Raw genomic sequence first — 22,788 nt, forward strand, 5'->3', positions numbered from 1 at the left:
TAATAATTGTTCAAATTCATTTTGCCTATTTTTTAATCTTCCTGCCCTGTCAGGCCCAAATTACTGATGTAATACATAGCTCTCTACAAATGAGAATACAATTGTTATCATTATTTAAACAAAAGCTACATAAGGTAAAGACAAAAAGATTAATGATGCAAGAGAATAAAAAAAGAAAACAGAACTACACATTTGTTAATTCCTTACCTATTATAAGAGGAGATCAATATGTATCATTTTATTCCTTAAGCTGTAAAATGAGAACTTATATTAATGGAGTTAATTACTAGTAGACCTAAAAATATGCTGCAGTATATACTTTCAAGTTACTGGGATATGACGGAGGAGTTGGGAGGGGGTACCAAGGAAACAGGTACCCCCTGTTTATATATAAACAGAAAGGAAACAGGACACAGCAAGAAAGACAAAAATAGGATCATACATAAATAAACATGAATACAAGAGAATTAAGTCCAAACATCTATCATAGCAATGAAGATAAGTGAGATAAAAATCACTTTTTAAAAGAAACTGACTCAAATTGAGAAGAGGTAAGACAATAAGTCTCAAACATGTACTGTACACAAGATGATATCTAAAACACTATAATTCATAGCATGAAAATAAAAGAGTAGGCAAAGGAAAACCAGAAGTATACAAATAAAAAGAGAACAAATGGAGTAACATCAATGTTGGGCAAAAGTGAACACAATATACAGAAATTAAACAAAAACAAAGAGAGGTGGTCTTTTTTTTTTGATGAAGGATTCTTTGTTTAGGTAAGTTTCTTAGTGAGAAGACACAGTTGATATATCTGAGGATTCCTTGCATATTTATTTTTTGGTTACATTCATACATGAATGAAAACATGGCTGATGTGAAACACTGGGGGCGTGTTAGTCTATCCTTATTGACTCTTTATGTATTTATGTATTGCTTGGTTGACTGCTGGTATCTAAGGTCCCCAAGAGAATACTGAAGCTAGCTTGATTTTTTACACATTTTTGAGCAAACTGTTTCTTCTCATTGGATACTTAATATTAACAGCATAATTTTGTTTTTTATTTATATTATATACCTGGCATACATTACTGCCTTGAATTATTGAAACAACTCTATGATATTTGAGGTCCACTGCAACACATCCAAAGTGATCAGCTCTGGTCTTAGTGATAAAGAAGGAAGACTCTATGGTACTTTGGATAAACTACCCCAAAACTGTTCCACTTCTACAGAACTTTTTTAGACAAATGCCAAGAAATTTGCTAAAATCCTGTGGCTTATATAAAGATCTTCCTAACATTGCATTTTATCAGAGCCCATAATATCAAGCTTATTATCAACATATCAAGATATGACTTAGGATGTTACATCCCAAAAGCAAATTTTTATCTACCAGTTAATTTTTCCACAAGATTTTCTCACTTTTTAAAATACTTTTATATTTTCAAACATACAGAAAATTACAGTATAAGATAACAAATACCAGAGGACCTTCAAGATCGCAGAGAACCACGACATGGAGATCACCTTCCTCCCAACAAATACATCAAAAATACATCTACCTGTGGAACACATTCTACAGAATACCTACTGAACACTGGTAAAAGACCTCAGACTTCCCAAAAGGCAAGAAACTACTCACATACCTGGCTTTGTGGCTGACAGGGTCTTGGTGCTCCAGCCAGGTGTCAGGCCTGTGCCTCTGAGGTGGGAGAGCCGAGTTCAGGATACTGGTCCACCAGAGACCTCTCAGCCCCTCATAATATCAATCGGCAAGAACTCTCCCAGAGATCTCCATCTCAATGCTAAGACCCAGCTCCACTCAACGACCAGCAAGCTCCAGTGCTGGACACCCCATGCCAAACAACTAGCAAGGCAGGCAAACACCACCGCCAGACATGGTCCTGCCCACTATAAAGACAGGATCCAGCCTCATCCACCAGAACACAGGCACCAGCCCCCTACACCAGGAATACCTACACAACCCATGGAACCAAACTTACCCACTGGGGGCAAACACCAAAAGCAACAGGAACTACGAACCTGCAGCCTGTGAAAAGGAGACCCCAAACACAATAAATTATATTGACAATAACACAATAATAGTAGGGGACTTTAACACCCCACTTTGACCAATGGACAGATCATCCAAAATGAAAATAAATAAGGAAACACAAAATTTAAATGATACATTAAACAAGATGGACTTAATTGACATTTATAGGGTATTCCATCCAAAAACAACAGAATACACTTTCTTCTCAAGTGTTCATGGAACATTCTTCAGGATACATCATATCTTGGGTCACAAATCAAGCCTTCGTAAATTTAAGAAAATTGAAATCATATCAAGTATCTTTGCAGACCACAACACTATGAGACTAGATATCAATTACAGGAAAAAATCTGAAAAAAATACAGATACATGGAGGCTAAACAATACACTACTTAATAACCAAGAGATCACTGAAGAAATCACAGGAAGTCAAAAAATACATAGAAACAAATGACAATGAATGACCCAAAACATATGGGATGCAGCAAAAGCAGTTCTAAGAAGGAAATTTACAGCAATACAATCCTACCTCAAGAAACAAGAAACATCTCAAATAAACAACCTAACCTTACACCTAAAGCAATTAGAGAAAGAAGAACAAAAAAAAACCCCCAAAGTTAGCAAAAGGAAATAAATCATACAGATCAGAGCAGAAATAAATGAAAAAGAAATGAAGGAAACAATAGAAAAGATCAATAAAACTAAAAGCTGGTTCTTTGAGAAGTTAAACAAAATTGATAAACCATTAGCCAAACTCATCAAGTACAAAAGAGAGAAGACTCAAATCAGCAGAATTAGAAATGAAAAGAAGTAACAACTGACACTGTGGAAATACAAAGGTTCATCAGAGATTACTACAAGCAACTATATGCCAATAAAATGAAAAACCTGAAGAAATGGACAAATTCTTAGAAAAGCACAACCATCTGAGACTGAACAAGGAAGAAATAGAAAATATAAACAGACCAATCACAAGCACTGAAATTGAGACTGTGATGAAAAATCTTCCAACAAACAATTCCCAGGACCAGATGGCTTCAAAGGTGAATTCTTTCAAACACTGAGAGAAGAGCTAACACCTATGCTTCTCAAACTTTCAAAGTACAGCAGCACCGTATTAACAAATTGAAGGAGAAAAACCATATGATCATCTCAATAGATGCAGAAAAAGCTTTTGACAAAATTCAACACCGATTTATGAGAAAAACCCTCCAGAAAGTAGGTATACACAGAACTTACCTCAACATAATGAAGGCCATAAATGGCAAACCCAGAGCCAACATCCTTCTCAATGGTGAAAAACTGAAACTATTTCCTCTAACATCAGGAACAAGAAAAGGTTGTCCACTCTCACCACTATTATTCCACATAGTTTTGGAAGTTTTAACCATAGCAATCAGAGAAAAAAAGGAAATAAAAGAACTCCAAATCAAAAAGAGGAAGTAAAGCTGTCACCGTTTGCAGATGACCTGATACTATACCAGAGAATCCTAAAGATGCTACCAGAAAATTACTAGAGCTAATCAATGAATTTGGTAAAGTAGCAGGATACAAAATTAATGCACAGAAATCTCTGGCATTCTGATACACTAATGATGAAAACTCTGAAAGAGAAATTAAGGAAACACTCCCATTTACCACTTGAACAAAAAGAATAAAATACCTAGGAATAAACATACCTAAGGAGACAAAAGTCCTGTATGCAGAAAAATATAAGACACTGATGAAAGAAGTTAAAGATGATACAAAGAGATGGAGAGATATACCATGGTCTTGGATTGGAAGAATCAACATTGTAAAAATGACTATACTACCCAAAGCAGTCTACAAATCAGTGCAATCCCTATCAAACTACCAATGGCATTTTTCAAAGAACTAGAAGAAAAAATTTCACAATTTGTATGGAAACAAAGAAGAGCCCGAATGCCAAAGCAATCTTGAGAAAGAAAAATGGAGCTGCAGGAATCAGGCTCCTGACTTCAGACTATGCTACAAAGCTACAGTAATCAAGATAGTATGGTACTGGCACAAATACAGAAATATAGATCAATGGAACAGGATAGAAAACCCAGAGATAAACCCACACACATATGGTCACCCTATCTTTGATAAAGGAGGCAAGAATATACAATGGAGAAAAGACAGCCTCTTCAATAAGTGGTGCTGGGAAAACTGGACAGCTACATGTAAAAGAATGAAATTAGAACACTCCCTAACACCATACACAAAAATAAACTGAAAATGGATTAAAGACCGAAATGTAAGGTCAGACACTATAAAACTCTGAGAGGAAAACATAGGCAGAACACTCTATGACATAAATCACAGCAAGATCCTTTTTGACCCATCTTCTAGAGAAATGGAAATAAAAACAAAAATTAACAAATGGGACCTAATTAAACTTAAAAGCTTTTGAACAGCAAGTGAAACCATAAGCCGAAAAGACAACCCTCAGAATGGGATAAATATTTGCAAATGAACTGACAAAGGTTTAATATCCAAAATATATAAGCAGCTCATGCAGCTCAATATCAAAGAAACAAACAACCCAATCCAAAAATGGGCAAAGACCTAAATAGACATTTCTCCAAAGAAATATACAGATTGCCAACAAACACATGAAAGAATGCTCAACATCACTAATCATTAGAGAAATGCAAATCAAAACTACAATGAGGTATCCGCTCACACTGGTCCAAATGGCCATCATCAAGAAATCTACAAACAATAAATGCTGCAGAGGGTGTGGAGATAAGGGAACCCTCTTGCACTGGTGGTGGGAATGTAAATTGATACAGCCACTATGGAGAACAGTATGGGAGTTCCTTAAAAAACTAAAAACAGAACTACCATACGACCCAGCAATCCCACTACTGGGCATATACCCTGAAAAAACCATAATTCAAAAAGAGTCATGTGCCACAATGTTCATTGCAGCTCTATTTACAACAGCCAACACATGGAAGCAACCTAAGTGTCCATTGACAGATGAATGGATAAAGAAGATGCGAGAGGGGTGGGATAGGGAGGGTGGGAGGGAGGGTGATGCAAGAGGGAAGAGATATGGGAACATATGTATATATGTATAACTGATTCACTTTGTTGTAAAGGAGAAACTAACACACTATTGTAAAACAGTTATACTCAAATAAAGATGTTAAAAAAAAAAAAGAAGATGCGGCACATATATACAATGGAATATTACTCGGCAATAAAAAGACACGAAACTGAGTTATTTGTAGTGAGGTGGATGGACCTAGAGTCTGTCATACAGAGTCAAGTAAGGCAGAAAGGGAAAAACAAATACCATATGCTAACATGTATATATGGAATCTGAAAAAAATAAATAAATGGTTCTGAAGAACCTAGGGGCAGGACAGGAACAAAGACGCAGATGTAGAGAATGGACTTGAGGACATGGGGAGGGGGAAGGGTAAGCTGGGACAAAGTGAGAGGGTGTTATGGACATATATACACTACCAAATGTAAAACAGATAGCTAGTGGGAAGCAGCCGCATAGCACAGGGAGATCAGCTCGGTGCTTTGTGACCACCTGGAGGTGTGGGATAGGGAGGGTGGGAGGGAGACACAAGAGGGAGGGGATATAGGGATATATGTATATGTATAGCTGATTCACTTTGTTATACAGCCGAAACTAGCCGAAACTAACACACCATTGTAAAGCAATTATACTCCAATAAAGGTGTTAAAAAAATTATCTGTATAGAAAAAAAAATAACAAATAACTACATAATCACAACCCAGAATTGATAATATGGTAACAACATTTTGCTTTAGATCTCTTTTTAATTATTGTTAAAAAACTAATCATTCCAGACTTTGAGCCTTTATTTGAGTCATTCTGCTTCCTTTCTTCTCGGAGACAACCACCATCCAACTCATTCAGGTTTCTATACATTATCATGTACATGAACACCATTTTAAATTTGCATTGCATCAGATCAATATACATATATAATAGTCATGCTGTACTTTGTATATACAACACTTTATTTTTGAAATCTGTCACTTTTGAAAATTTTAACAAACTTAGAAATCAAGGTCATTAATCTCTGAGTACCTAAAAAGAACATGGGTTCTCTATTTGTTAAGGTCAGAACCCGTATGTGTCAGGTCTCATAAATATCTATTAGATCAAGCTTGTTAACTGAATTCTTTAGACCTTCTGTATGCTTGAAAATTTTTCTGTCTGCTTGACTTATTAGTTACTAAAAAAGGCATATGCAAATCTCCTGCCATAACTTTGGATTAGTCAAATTTTTTTATAATTCTGTCAATTTTTGCTTTAAATATATACTTTTTAATAAATTTTTCCCTTGTGAAGAGAACTTTTAAGACCTACTCTCTTAGCAACTTTCAAATATACAATACAGTATTGTTAACTATCATCACCATGCTGTATATTACATCCCCAGGTCTTATTTATTTTATAACTGGAAGTTTGTACCTTTGAACACCTTCACTCTTTAAATATTTAATATTTAAATATTTAAATATGCTTCAAATATTTTGAAGCCATGATACATAAAGTTTAATTTCATTATTTCTTGGTGGAATAGTCCTTTTATCTCGTATGTGATAACGCTTTCATCCCTATTAATGTTTCACATGTTATATAATTTTTTATTAATCAACAAGTATTTATTTGGTACTTCCTGGTACATTTTTTCCAAAAATGTATTTTACATTTCTGGGTTACTATATAATGTTTTGTATCTAGTACAAATGGAATATATCTACATAGTGTCTGACAAATTTGAGTGTCTCTTTTACATATGTGAATTTAATCTATTTTTTATGATGATTTCTGGTATGTTTTATCCTATCTCCACCATCTTCTTTTGTGTTTTATTTTTATAATGATTTTTCTTTGCTTCACTTGCTTCATTCTTTTTCTGCTCTTGTACTGAATTAATTGACGTTTCTTCTTTATTTTTTCCCCTTTGTTTCTCTCTATTGATTCGAAATAGATTTAGGAATAGATTTGGTTTTATTTGTCCATTTCAGAACTGAGACGGATCTTTCAGTCAGCAAATCTATGTTTTCACAAGTTTCCTAAAACTCTAGACCATCAACCTGTTTTCAAACATTTTTTCTCCCCAACTCTCTATCTATCCTTTTGTAACTTGTATATTGGTCTTTTCATTCCATATTTCCATGTCTTTTCATTTCTTCTTCCTATTTCCAACACTTAATCTCTCTCTGTTGTATTCTAAATATCTTTCTCTCTTCAACTATAGCTAGCCTTTTCTTTGTCATATATACTATAATTTTAATTTCAAAAATCACATGTTTTTAGTTTCTGGAATTTATATTTTAGTATTTTTAACTTTCCCTATTCTTTTTCCATAATGTTCTGATTTTGTCTAATGGTTGATATTGTTTCTTTTATTCTCTTTAACATATGGAAAATAGTCCTTTGGTCATTTCATACAGATTTTTCTTGGCATGTAAATCAAGCCATTTTGTATATTTACTCTCATTCTCTTTTCATTACTTCCTATTATATATTATTATTTGTTGTGATATCATTCCCTTAGTGCTATTTCCTGGGAAGTCTACATGTGCTGGGTTGTGGAAAAGCCTTCATGGGATTTTTCATATGGCTCTACTACAGCCTCATGTATTTCACTAATTTTAGATCATGTGTGCTTATTTTTGGACTGATAATTGTTAAAATGTATGAGAAGTGCAAATTTGAACTCCACACTCAAGTCTGGCAATTCAGATTTGGAGTTGTGATTTCTCATGGGTGGTTCTTTTCCCACCACACCATGCTGGTATTTCCTAGTCTGTACGTTTTTGTAGCCTCTACTTCAAGGACTAGACAACACTTGATGGCTCTGAGGTTTTTTTTTTTTTTTTTTTTTTTTTTGCGGTATGCGGGCCTCTCACTGCTGTGGCCTCTCCCGTTGCGGAGCACAGGCTCCGGACGCGCAGGCCCAGCGGCCATGGCTCACGGGCCCAGCCGCTCCACGGCACGTGGGATCCTCCCGGACCAGGGCACGAACCCGCGTCTCCTGCATCGGCAGGCGGACTCTCAACCACTGCGCCACCAGGGAAGCCCGGCTCTGAGTTTTATATAAGGAATTCAGTTCTAGTCGCCTGCCAACCACAGCCCTAGGTTTCACTCTGATTTGAGTCCAGGTCTTGGAATCTTAGCCACTGCAGCACATGTCCAGTTCTAATAAACTTTCAGCTTCAGCTTCCCTCGCTTGTAACTATAGCTTTCCAATCCTTCTTTATTTCTCCCTCCTAGGGACTTTCCTTGTTGTTTTCAAGAATTGACATGTTTTTTTGAAAGTCTGTTGTTAAATTTATCAACATGTGTTTTAGATAGGGGTGGCATTTTCTATGTTAGTTTAGCACACCATATTGACCAGAGATCTAATATACTATTCTCTGTCCTTGAAATTCAGTAACTTCCCTAAATCTTATCTTGATGAAGCTATCCTCTATTCATTTTTCCTAAAATATAATTAGCCTTATTGATGCTTTACTTTAGTAAATGCTCCACTATGAATCTGAATGTTGATTCTGTCCCATTAGCTCCATTCTCCCCTTTAGCATTTTATTTGCCATATGCTGTACTTCTGAAAAATTTTTTCACGTATATCGTCTTCTTTCAGATGACAATCACCTCTTTATCTATAAGACTCTTTCTGGCCTGTTCTCAGTAACCTTCAGCTGGTTTTTTACTGTGTCAGTTTTGCTTCTAAGGCAGGAGTAGACAATTATCAATTTGTTAAGAGGTCAATTCTCCCCAAACTGATCTAAAGACTCAGTAAAATTCCAACCAAAATCCTAGTAGGCTTTCTTATGGAACTTGAAAAGCTAATTCTAAAATTCATATGGTTATATAAAGGACTGAGAAAATCCAAGAAAATTTTGAAGAAGAACAAAGTTGGAGGATTTATACTATCACATTTAAGATTTACTATAAAGCTATAGTAAATAAGACAGTTTGGTACTGATGCAAAAGAAAATAAATAGGTCAAGATAAAAAAACAAAGTCCATTTAAAAACAACACACACATGATCAATAGTTTTTGACCAATACAATTCAATGGGAAAGTGTGTGGGGGTAGAGGGTTTTTTTCAATAAATTCTTATGAAACATCTACATATCAGAAAGAAACTTCACACCTACCTAACGTTACATATAAAAGTAATTGTGATGCAACACAGCTTTAATGTGCAGGCTAAAATCTAAAGCCTTTAACAGAATATTTTCAAGAACTTAGAAACGAAATTGAGTTATTTGTAGTGAGGTGGACAGACTTAGAATCTGTCATACAGAGTGAAGTAAGTCAGAAAGAGAAAAACAAATAACGTATGCTAACACATATATATGGAATCTAAGAAAAAAAAAAAGGTCATGAAGAACCTAGGGGCAAGACAGGAATAAAGACACAGACCTACTAGAGAATGGACTTGAGGATATAGGGAGGGGGAAGGGTAAGCTGGGACAAAGTGAGAGGGTGGCATGGACATATATACACTACCAAACGTAAAATAGATAGCTAGTGGGAAGCAGCTGCATAGCACAGGGAGATCAGCTCAGTGCTTTGTGACCACCTAGAGGAGTAGGATAGGGAGGGTAAGAGGGAGGGAGATGCAAGAGGGAGGAGATATGGGGACATATGTATAGCTGATTCACTTTGTTATAAAGCAGAAACTAACACACCACTGTAAAGCTATTATACTCCAATAAAGGTGTTAAAAAAAATAAAAAAGAACTCAGGATGGATTATAAGTCATTGGGCAGGATGTAAAAAGTACTAACCATAAAAGAAATAAAGTTAAATTGGACTTCTTTAAAATGAAAATCATCCAAAAACTACCATTAAGAACAAGCCACAGACTAGGAGAAAAATAGTCTCTACACATTTATCTAACAAAGAATTCATATTTAGAATATGTAAAAAACTAGTGTACGTCAATAAGACAAAAAGACACCAAAATTTTAAGTGAGCAAAAGAACTGAACAGACACTATACAAAAGAAGATTTATAAATGGCCGATAAACAAGAAAAGGTGCTTAATATCATTACTCACACTCCCTGGAGTTAGAGGTCCGAGAGGCACATCTCATGCCTGCCAGTCCACCACTCGTGCCATGTTCACAGGCTTTTCTTCCTGAGGAGAAATCCAAAAACGGAAGGTCAGTGGGATGAACCGCATCCCTGTCACATCGTTAATCTCAGGGCCCTATTGCCATGCATGTTCTCCTTTCTCCACTATCCACCCTAAATACCCCCCCACCCTCAGATATTGCCTCTGTTGGCCTAAGCGGTGGGGTGATCCAAACTTTCAAAAGATATCATCAATGGAATAAAAGGACAAGCCACATTGTGGAAGATAATATTCTCAACACATGAAACTGACAAAAGACTTGTACTAAGAATATATAAAGAAATTCTACAAATTAATAAGAAAAAGACAGACAACCCAATAATAAAGTGGGTAACAGACTTTAATATCTTGTTTAAAAAGGGATATCCCAAAGGCCAATAAATATATGAAAAATTAATCAACTTCTTTATTCACTAGAGGAATTCAAATTAAATCTACTGTGAGATACTACTACCCACATATCAAAATGACTAAAATGAAAATAAGACAGCACCAAGGATTAATGAGGACAGGGAGCAACTAGAACTCTCCTACACTGCTGAAGTGTCCTTTACTATTCTCATTTTTAAAATATTTGTTTTGAATTGTACATAGAAAAAAAAGACATAGGTATTAACATTTCGAGCAGGATGTTGACACATTTCCATTATTATTAAACTGATGAGTTTATAGTCTTTGACACTTTCTCCTTTAATCATTTTTATCAGTTTTGTAAACCTGGATTTATACCATCATTTAGGGGAGGGAGGGATATCTGTTGCCCATCATTAAATAGAACACCATACTTTAAGAAAAAGACTGCATTGTTAAACTAGCATTATGAGAGACTATGGAGAAGGAAAAAAGAACGGAGGCATATGATAAATGATGCAGATGTATTTGCATTTTTTCCCATTCACTCCATTTTTTATCTAATCATCTACATTTAAAAGCTAAAGGGATTCCCTGGTGGCGCAGTGGTTGAGGGTCTGCCTGCCGATGCTGGGGACGCGGGTTCGTGCCCCGGTCCAGGAGGGTCCCACATGCCGCAGAGCGGCTGGGCCCGTGAGCCATGGCCGCTGAGCCTGCGCGTCCGGAGCCTGCGCGTCCAGAGCCTGTGATCTGCAACAGGAGAGGCCACAACAGTGAGAGGCCCATGCACGGCAAAAAAAAAAAAAGCGCTAAATCTTTTCCAGAGATAGCTCTTTGCTCCCAGTCCTTTCAGGTAGAGTTCTGCTGGTTATCGCATAGGCTAAACGCAGGAGTAGAAAGAGGCGCAAGGTAATCTAACAGGAGTCAGCCCTGAAGTCACACTTCTAACTCTACTCTTCTTGCTCCTCAGGTAACTGCACATCTTCAATTGTTTATGTTACATTTCCTGAAATGATGGTGCAGGAGGAATAAGTTTCCAGGAAAGACACCATTATAAATATGAGTTAAAATTATTAAGCTGGCCCCATTTTCCCTGGGCTCCTCTAAAGCTCTTCCTTTCCTTCCCCTTCACTAGTATTCCAACTCCCTAAACCACTCTAGATATGTTACAAAAAAACTGAAAGTTCCTCTGATGACAGGAATTCAGCCTTGAAGGTTTTTCAACAAAACTTTTGATGGGGTTTATTAAACTATGATTCACAAATATAACTTGGTATACATGATATTTTGTAATATGTTAAAAATAAGAAATGCATCACAGCTCAGGTGAGGCTTACAGATACTACATTCCATGATTCTGATGAAACACAATCACAGATTATGATTCTTCAGACAGAGTGGAAAGGCTAATTACATTGACTATGTCATCAGTATATTGCTGCTCGTTTATAGATTCAGATTTTATATGTTCTGTGTGACTTATAATAGGGAAAAATAAAGACTGATTTATGAAAGAGTGGGCTGAATTTATCACTTTGGTCTACTATACTCCAGTTAAATTCAGCTCCTCTCCTCAAAATAATGTCAGTTTATCCTGGCTTGATAGATTATAATAAATATACTCTCTTCTGTGCTTTCTGACAATTGTCCCATTTTGAGGGGAAACAAATACATTAGGGCAGTGATTGTTAACCTTAGGTACAAACTGAAATCACTTGAAAGCTTTTAAAAAATCCTATTGCTCAGGCCATGCACCATACAGTTAAATCGAAATTCCTGGAATTGGAGCCACAGTCTAAAGCATTTTTTTAAAGGGCCCCCAGGTGATTTAGAAGTGCAGCCAAGGTTGGGAACCACTGAGTCTGAGACCCTGCCTCTGCTACCATCCTTGACAGTGTTCACATACATTACTGATATTGATCAGATACAAGTCAGTCAATCACTCAATTGACCAAAAGGGTCAGGCAGACATACTTAAGGTATTAAAAATATTTAGTTAAGTGTTTGCTCAAGAAGCGTTTGTTCAAATATGCTCTAAGTAATTTGAAGAAGTAATTAAATATGTATGTGTGTGTATATATGTATATATATATATATATATATATAGACAAAAAATTAAATTCAAATATATAGGTATTATTTAACAGTTCAATTCAATACTGCAAACATGATAAGAAACCATAATGTGTTACGACAACTTTCAGGAAAACAGAACTCTTGAGTATTTAAATTTCTTTTTTGCCATGTAGACCCAATCACTTGTATGCACGTTTACATATTTTTAAATGAGGACACATGCCTTGGATAAAGAATTTTGAAAACAAAAGAAATATATAGCACTAGCACCAAAATATACATGGTAAAGCTTCTTCTATAAAACCAGCCTTGGAGGACAGAATCAGCATCTACAGGGGAGACATCTCTCTAAATGTGGCTTTGTGGTTCACAACATACTTAAAACCCTTGTAACTACTTACAAAAGGATGTGAAGTGTGTGTCTGTGCATGGGGTTGCCCACTAATATGGATTTTTCTGGGGAGAGGAATCATGGCTTTGATGAGGTTCCTATGAGGGGAATCTACTTTCAGTTAAGGGTGGAATGACAATCTGTGATTAGAGTCAGCAAGCATTAGAGGATGGCATATCTCCATCTTTGTGGAGACAGTTGACCATAGTACACTGGATCTGAACTCAGATAACCTGGATTTGAGTTTCAGCTCTACAACTTACTTGCTGAGTAAATGCAGCTTTCCAAGTTTCAGGTTTCTAGTCTATAAAATGGTGATAATAATACCTGTCCTACCTACCTAATAAGATTGTTTAAAAGTTTAAAATCAAATAATTATTTGTTAATTCTAAACTTCAATTCAATGAAAAGAAAAGATTTAGCATAAAACACAATCCCTGTGTTGACTGATAGCTTCCAGGCCAGTTCGTATGAACTCCTGTTTAAGCCGAAAGAAGAAAGATGGTCAAGCAGATGCTGAAATAATGGTTTATGCATGATCTAAGTAAGTTTCAGGGAATACAACTGACATGTATTTGAAACCTTCTTTACAGGATTTGGCACATAGATGTGTGTGTGTTTGGAGGCATCTTCTCCTCTTAAAAAGAACAACTTCAGTCCAGTGAGACTTCGGCACAGTGGTTATTTACAGGAAGCAACAGGAGACAATCTGAAAAGCAAGGAGAGGGAAACACACCTTGATGAATCCTCATGGTAACATCTCCAAAAAAAACAAAGGCCAAAAGAGGAAGAAACATGCAGTGACTAAGAGGACCTATTCAGGAACACTCATGAGACACTAGCTTGTCTTGCACAAACAGTTGAGGACATTCTAAATGTATTTATGGAGTGGTGGTGAATTTTGTACTACCTTAACCAGGAAATGGGGGAGGAATAAACCCTTGCTACATCTGATATCATCACTGAAGAAAAAACAATGTTATAATGCACTCTGCTCTATTTTTCAACTTCATATCATGGATGTCTATTTGTATAAAAAATTCTAAATAAATTCAGTTGTTTATATACTTCATTTATAATTTAACCAATCAAATAATTATTGCATTTTTAAATACAATTAAGTTTATAACCCTGTGCAGATTATGCATGTTGTATCTGCCTGGTATGTCCTTCTTAATATTTCTAAAACCTCTCCCTCCGCCCCCCCCACACTCACACTTGAATAAAGCATTAAAAGGCTTAAAGATTGATTTAACATTCCCTGGATTAGAGCAGGATTTCTTAATTCCCACACTTCAGACAGCATCTCTTTATAACATTGCATAAAAGTCACAAGGTTATGCAAAAAATAAAGTCACAAGGTTAAATGAGGTTTACTCCTTATTTTAAAATTGATTGGTGTTTTTGTTCCAGAAAGATATTTTATTTAACAGCATTATTATCATTGTTACAAAAACTTTTTTTTCTAACGTTTGATGACAAGGAGATTTCCTGTTTGTAAATACATTTACAAGATTTTGATCAAAAACATTGTAGTACCCATGTACATAGCAACCAAAAATGTTCTCAAGGAAAAATGAATATGATTTGAAACCTTAGCCTTATCTTTGATCCCATTTTCTCTTTCTTCCATCTCTGATCATTCAGCAAGCATTTAAGGTCTCCTTGATCTCTGACCTGGCCTCATCTCTGTGTACACACTGAAATTTTGCCAGTTCCCCCGACAAACCACACTGCTCGACATGCTGTGCCTTGCACACACATTGCATCCTCTGTGATGGACATATCCCCTTTGCCCAGTGAACACCAAGTCAGAATTCAAAGCTCATCTCAAGCACTGTGTTTTATATAGAGGATTCCTGAATAAACACCCTTACTACCAGGTAAAATTAATCACTCCTTCATCTATGCTTCTTTGTAACTGCCTGATCAGCCTTCTTCCCATGCATAGACAAAACCACAATTTCCATAAAAAGTCCTTGCAACCAGACTAGAACATGTTCATCTTCAGAGCCGACCAATAATTTGACACTCCCTCAAACTGGTATTATTTAATATTTATTTCTAAAGAAATGACCTCCCATCAACAGTGCAAGAGGCTCCCTTTTCTCCATACCCTCTCCAGCATTTATTGTTTGTAGGTTTTTTGATGATGGCCAGTCTGACCGTTGTGAGATGATATCTCATTGTAGTTTTGATTTGCATTTCTCTAATGATTAGTGATGTTGAGCATCCTTTCATGTGTCTGTTGGCAATCTGTATATCTTCTTTGAAGAAATGTCTATTTAGGTCTTCTGCCCATTTTTGGATTGCAATGTTTGTTTTTTTGATATCATCACTTATAATTGAATAGTACTGGGTATCATGCTCACTTAGGATAGTGGTTACGGTAGATACAATAAAAAGACTTGTCTAAATTCTCTCTTTAAAGTTCTTTGTTCTGGCTTTCATTCCATTTCATCAACATACTTATCAAAGTGTGTTTTTAATAGCTTCATGTCCAATTAATAATACCCTGAAATGTAAATAACTGCTTATCAATAGGATAGATGGTCTTAATTTGTAATATGTAAAAAACTATATATGACATTATTTTTAACATTCTTGATGACTAAACATTTAGATATTCAAAATAAAACACAGTAAGACATAATTCATACTTCATATATTGTTAATTGTTTAGGCTTTTATTAAAGAAGTTTTCAGTATTAAATTTAAATGGTATAAATATGTAATCAACAAGTTATTCTAAAATAGCTAGATCTTAAACATTACCTTTGAGAAATCAGTGTTTGTCTACATGAATTTAATTTAACCTGAGAGGTTGATAATCAAGCCAATAAAATTCTAACTGTAATCAGGAAGCTCCTTCTATTCTGACAGGTTTCCTACTTCACACTCACTTGATGCCCTTTGCCCACTCCATCTCCAACACAAAGCTTACACTTAATCTGGTGACAAGGTGATTAAGTGGCACAGTAGAACAGAGGAGAATGAGGATTCAGCAAACTTCTGTATCTTCTTAGTCCTTGCCTCCTACTGCTTAATGTTTAGCCAGGCAGCACATTTCTTAGACTGGCACTTTTCAAACATGCTACTATTGCTTTATTTTACCCAATTTAGACAAAAATGAATATAATGTTTATTAATATTATCTATTTAGTATCCAGTGTCCTTCAAAATATAGATCTCTCTATCTATTGTTAAGTCTGTCATTTTGATAAGAGTTACACTGCTAGAAGTCATTAGTGACAAGGCCAGCCACACATTTGGCACAGAAAGAACTTGTAAATGCAAGAACCAATGCAATGGAAAACTACCTAAAGTTCAAAAATACAAGTCACAGAATTCCAAATTGTGCCTTAAAACTTTTCTATTTCAATTCTACAGGATATTTTGAGGGTATGTGGTGGACAGTGTTGTTGTTATTGGACTCTCACGAGGAAAAGGAGGAAGTGGTTGGAACATACAGTTTTGAAAAAAGCACATTCTATAACTAAAGTACTTTGTTTTTTGTCACGCAGCATCTTTTAAAATGTTACAATAACATTGGAGTAGGACACAAAATGTCTATGTTTATCAATAACGTTTTTTTTTTAATTGGTGGTTTTAAAGTTCAGTGACTTCATTGCTCTGGATTAGCTTCAATCATTTTCATAGATCAGGAGACTGAGGCTCTGGTACAAGCTTGTCCCTCCTGAATGATAAAAAAGGCCACATCCAGAACTAACAGCTGAGCACCTGGCACCAAAAATTACTGAGAGATCTCTGAGAAATGAATCTGTCTCCTTCACCTCTCAAAAATCCTATTGAGTAGTTAAGAGAAATGATCTTACAGATGAGTATCTTGCAGCCCCAGAGCATGCAGACTGTTGATATATTTAGAAAAGTGGTAGCAGAGTCAAGATTAGAACCCAGTTTCATGAATCTTTTACCATGCTTTCTAGTATAACATAAATTTCCAATATAACAGTAACAAACATGTACTGCTTCAAAGTTTACACTAGAAGATGACAGTGACTCTTTGAGCTAAAAATGACTTATTATTTCCTATTTTGCAGATAACAAAATGTAACCTCCATGGATGAATGGATAAACAAAATGTGGTATATACATACAATGGAGTATTATTCAGCCTTGAAAAGCAGAGAAATCCTGTCATATGCTACAATGTGGATGAACCTTGAGGAAATTATGCTAAATGAAATAAAGTCAGTCGAAAGAAACTAAATACTAGATGATTCCATTTATATGAAGTATCTAAGATAGTCAAGTTTATAGATATGGGAAGTAGAATGGTGATTACTAGGGGCTGAAAGGAGAAGGAAATGGAAAGTGTTCCAGATTTGAAAAAGTTCTGGAGATTTGCTTCACAACAGTGTGATGTACTTAACACTACTGAACTGTACACCTGAAAATACTTAAAGTGATAAATTTCATATTATGTGTTTTTTACCACAATAAAAATAAATGTAATTTCTAAGATACATAAAACTGGTTAGGCTGTGATTCAAAATCTCGTGTTCAAGAGTTAGGCTGTGATTCAAAATCTTGTGTTCTTTACCCTGAATTCCCCTGTAAGAACTATTCCCCAAATAATAGGTGACTATATCACCTGCATGACTGCAAGCCCATTGCAATCATGCATCAGCATTCCTTTGTGGGACAAGAATTGGGAATAAGCACAGACCCTTGCAGGACAAAGCCTGAGGAAGCAGTTCCCATCTTGCCATACTTAGACCCAGTATTCCAAGGGAAAACATTATTTTTTTTTTTTACCTGAAAACAAGTGATCGGTATGGCGTGATCACAAAGATAGGCCATTGGTCCACTGACTTGACCACTTTATTCCCTTTTAGAATGATTACTCATTGTCGTACAGACATAGCCACTGAAAAGTAATGCCTGGTAGGAACACAGCCATCTCCAGGAAATGAGACCTGAGGACATGCCTCACTCATGTGGTGAGAAAAAGTTAATTCTAATGGCACTACATTCAAACCAACACTTTATCTGTTGGCATGTTTACAAGGAAAGTTGGAAACCAAATAAAGGATAATTGCCCGTTCTCAACAGGATGTGGCAACTTTCATCTGTGATCCTTTATTTTCAGGCAGTGGCAAGGCTTGCCAAATGAGCTAAATGAGGAATGATTCTGATGGAGAGATGATGTTAAGGCCTAAGTCTGTGTTCCTCCCAGATGCTGGATTAATTGCTGTAATATAAACCCGCAGCACAATGTGTTCTTCACTGATATCACCCACTTATCTACAAGCCTGTCTGTGATGATTTCCACTAAAGGCCAAATAGTGCCCTGAATAACTCATTGAGTTGTACAAGATTAGTCCAAATTTAAATAAAGCTTGTATCTTGTAAAGCTAAAACCTAAACTGTTAGAATCATTCCAATGGATGCTGATGGTTTTCTTCATTAAATAGTGTGAGGACCCCACTGTCTAATCTTTCTAGAGTGCTTAGTAACCTCACTTTTGTTACTAGTATTTGTCTTTGGGATTCATGCGTTTTCCAAATAAGGGAGTAGCTCATGGTATATCTTTTATGAGGACACAAACTATTGCTACATTGTGTTCTTCATTTTCTCTTAAAGAATCTCTGTTTATTACATCTAACTTTCCCTGGACATTTTGCTTTAGTCCATGAGACTGAGCTAAAGGGAAACTGGTGTGGCATGCCTAACTACATTCAAAAATCAGTCTTTTGCTCCAATTTTGACCCCTTAGCTTTGGACCAAGCCAGTAAGCTGAAATTGTTTTAAAAAATGAGTTTTTTCCTTTAAGAAACTTGGTTCCTCAAATAAATTTAACAATGCTAGATCTGCCCTGCCAGACGTCTGGGTACAAACACAGGACTTCTTTCTGAAACCCTTCTACATAGGGATTCTGGACCTAACTCTGGAAACATTGAGAGGCTGATGAGTTTTTAAGTAAAAGAACTCTAATGGCAGAAATTAGAATGGATCAAAAAGGAAAAAGACTGGAGGCAGGGAGGCAAGTTAGTAGGTGATAGTAATAGCTGAAGAAAATGAAAACCTGAATTAAAGTAGTGACAGTAGGAATGGAGAAGAGTAGGTAGATGAAAGGGCTATGACAGAGATAAAATCAGCAGGCTTTGCAAACTAGTGAATGTGAGGTACAAAGAGTAGAAGGAATTTTTTCAGAATTACCTCTCTGAAGGAGAAGTAAGTTCATATTTTTCACCTGCTTACAACACTCCAATGGCTTCCCTATACACTTAGAGTCTAAACTCTATCCATTGCCTTATAAGGCTTCATAAAATCTGGCCCCTGCCTACTTCCTCAGCTTCACTACTCCCCAACCTCATTGCTCTCCAATTTTTTAATATAAATCTCCAGCAATACTGGATTTTCTTTCCCATCTCTGTGCCTATGCACTTGCTAGTCCTTGTGAACCCTCTTCCCCAGACTTGCATGACCACCGTTTTCTCTCCACAGAGATCCCAGCTCAGACCTCCTTCTACCTCCTCAGAAAAGTATTCCCTGGCTCCCCACCAGCAGTAACACTCCCCCACTGCAACAGTCACTCTTGATATCACCATGTTTGTTCTCTCTAGAACACCTATCAGTACCTGAAACTATCTTGTTTGTTTTTGACATTATTATTGTCTGCCTATCCCTACTGGAATGTCAGCAACCTCAGGACAGGGATCTTCTTTATCACCAGTGCCTACCATGTGATAGGCTCTCAAAGAATATTTATTGACCAAGTGATATACAGCTATACATGTACATATACATATATATATATATATATATATATATATATATATATATACACATGTGTGCTGTGTCTGTATGCCTGGGTGTGTGTATGTCCACACATGCTATATTTATAAATATATTCTATAGTAAAAAGTTATGACTTGAGATTAAAACTATCAGACTCAGATAGCTTGCTACATCCAAGTGTGATGCCTGTGCTGATGTAAGAAGTATTTATTTATAATTCTAATAACAGAATCATTACATATTGAACTCTGTAAGAGCTATAAATACTTTTGATAAAAGAGAATTTGATTGAGATAAATACTCATCTAGAAACAAATTTCTAAGCCATAGCATCTAAGGGTTAGATGCATCTAAATTTTATACCCAAAATATGTAGATTAAAAGTTATATTTTAGAGACCTGGGAATAAGGGAGCTGGTGTGCCCACAACACTCATGCCTATAATATTTTGTTGTATTGTTAGGAAACAGGGTAACTTTTTCTAGCAGGAGTGGCAAGTACATTTCAGATAAGACTACTTATTGCAGGGAACCTCAGTACCTCAGCCAGCCTTAATGGAGTCTATTTTAGGAGGCAGAGGAAAGGATCTTCAGGTTCTACTTCTCAAGCCATGCTTCTTTACATACCTCACAGGGTTATCAAAAAGGTTAAATGAATTAATGGTATTTTTTGCAACTTTATCTACACTCTATTTTCACATCATTTTTGGATCTGAAGGTTCACTGAGAGTCCAAGATGGATCACTCTGAGTTCTGCATGTCATCAGCAGAGTTCCAGTGACCTCAGTGTTTATTCTGTGTTAAAAGAACCATTGACTATGCCAGGGACATAGAGTAATTGATCATGACTGAACAATATGAGTGCTACTCACTACCCACATTTTCTTCCTAATTTAGAACTCAATCATTTGAAAACAATTATATCACTGGGGAAAAAATGGCTCCTTTCAAAGAAAATGTATTCTATCAAAAACTGAGTCCAGGCAACAGCACAACTCCTCAATAGATCTTCGGATCCAACTACTAGGACCATACTTATCAATGCTGATAATTGGATGGACACATCACAACACTGACCAATCCTGCTGCCTCTCCTTAATATGGTGCACCCCTGACTGCAGGGATACTTCATTGTTCTTTGACTTACTGGGGCTGTGGTAGCAATAGCATGAACAACCTTAAATAGGAATGTTCCCTGTCCTCAGGGAGACTTCAATAAAAATAAGTCTCATGAGCTCTGTTTAATGGCACTTTCCATTTCTGCTCTAGTAAATGTACACTAAGACTATTAATCCTGGGAAATATAACATACACTGAAACAGCGTGAAGATGAGTCATATTATTCCAGTGATGTTGCAATAGCTTCAAATGAGGAAAACACACAAGGTTATTAAAGAATTTTTTTAAAGAGTCACAAAAGGTAACTGCTTTGAGTATTTGATAATTATCTAAACCAAAATTCTATTCCATCATGGACCAAAAACACAGATTCATTAAAATAACTGTATATGTGATGCTCTTGTATAAATGGTTAGCTTATTAGATATTAAAAATAATGCAGGATTATTAAAATTGTTTACAAAACAAAAATAAACATTTTCTTTGCAAAATTTTTGAAAAGCCTTGCATTTTATTCAAAGATATTTTATTTCAAGTATATGATTATAAAAGCAATTGATCTTTCAGGATAAGGAACTGTGGGAATATTAAAAAGAATAAAATAATATTAAAATAACTTAATAGTAATGATAGTATTAGTGTCACTATCCTAACATGATCATATGACAGTATATTTACATAATTTATATAATTCACACATTTCAGTATTGTTATATTTTACCCAATATTACTCAAACATTTTCAATAGCTTTATGTAGTGTTCATAATTTTAATAATAGCTCCAAGATACGCTATTTTCCTTCAAGTTTTTCTTTTTGAATATGTTGCCATTTTTCTGATATGGTTTTGAAATATGGATCACTTTCTCTCTTTTTATGTTTTAGAATGAATTGAAGGTTTTTATAACATTGAGATTAATATAACAAATTTAACAGACATTACTCATTCTATAAATATTAATTCATAACCACATAATCAAGCACATATTTTTTTAAATTTCCTTCAAGTTTTGTAAAAATTGGGGCCTTTTTCCCTTTCTGAAACTCTTTCCCTACTTCAAATGTATTACTTTGTACAGAGGTTTAGTACTTCCATAGTAAGTTTTTAATTTTTTATGTTCTGCTTTTGTTTTCACAGATAAGTGAATCAGAAATAATACACTTCCTTTACTATGATCATTTCAACAAACATCAGCTCATCATACACACACACACACACACACACACACACACACACACACACACACACACACCTTTTATTATCATATTATCTCTAAAAATGGATGGTTCTTTTCTTTTGTAATCATAAGGTTATTTTCAAGCAACCTCCTTAATCAAAAGTTTTCTTTCTCCTTCTCCACATACTCATCTACCTTACCTCCATTTAATTTTTTTTCTGTAGTTGCAGATAAATTTCAACAGATAATATCAACAAAAAAGATATTTGTGTAGTAAGTATTCCGAATGGTTGTAAGTTAGAGGATGTGTTTCAGTAGACTTCACCAATGAATGATGGCACAGCTGAAGATCTTAAGTAGAACACTCTTTTTTCTTTGAAGATTTTAAAGTTATTATTCCACTATAACTTTTATTGATTGGTGCAAAGAGGAAATCCAACTTTTCTTACTTTGGCTCCTACGATGGTCATTTGGTTTTTTTCTCCATAAAAGCTTAAGTGATGATTGTATATTTAAAAAATTTAGTGACTTTAGGGAATATACATTGCTGGTAGGGATATTTACATAACTGTTTTCTTAAAGGCCCATATTAGACAATCTCATAAATGTATCCCAGCTGCTCAGAAGAAAATCATTGATGAGCACAGATTACTTACAAAAAGTGGCAGGGATTTTAATAGGAACTGAGAACTAT

The 22,788-nt window shown here is 35.5% G+C and overlaps 1 long non-coding RNA gene across 1 annotated transcript in view; it reads right to left on the reverse strand.

Moving 5' to 3' along the window:
- LOC136794839 (uncharacterized) overlaps positions 1-22,788 on the reverse strand; it is a 186,521-nt gene that overhangs the window by 72,450 nt on the left and 91,283 nt on the right. The window contains exons 3-4 of the long non-coding RNA XR_010842136.1: positions 13,604-13,743; positions 10,139-10,219 (exon numbers count right to left, since the gene is read on the reverse strand). This is a non-coding gene — a long non-coding RNA (uncharacterized lncRNA). The remainder of the gene's footprint in view (positions 1-10,138; positions 10,220-13,603; positions 13,744-22,788) is intronic.

This window comes from Kogia breviceps, chromosome 9, assembly GCF_026419965.1.
Source record: "Kogia breviceps isolate mKogBre1 chromosome 9, mKogBre1 haplotype 1, whole genome shotgun sequence".
Taxonomy (NCBI): Eukaryota; Metazoa; Chordata; class Mammalia; order Artiodactyla; family Physeteridae; genus Kogia; species Kogia breviceps.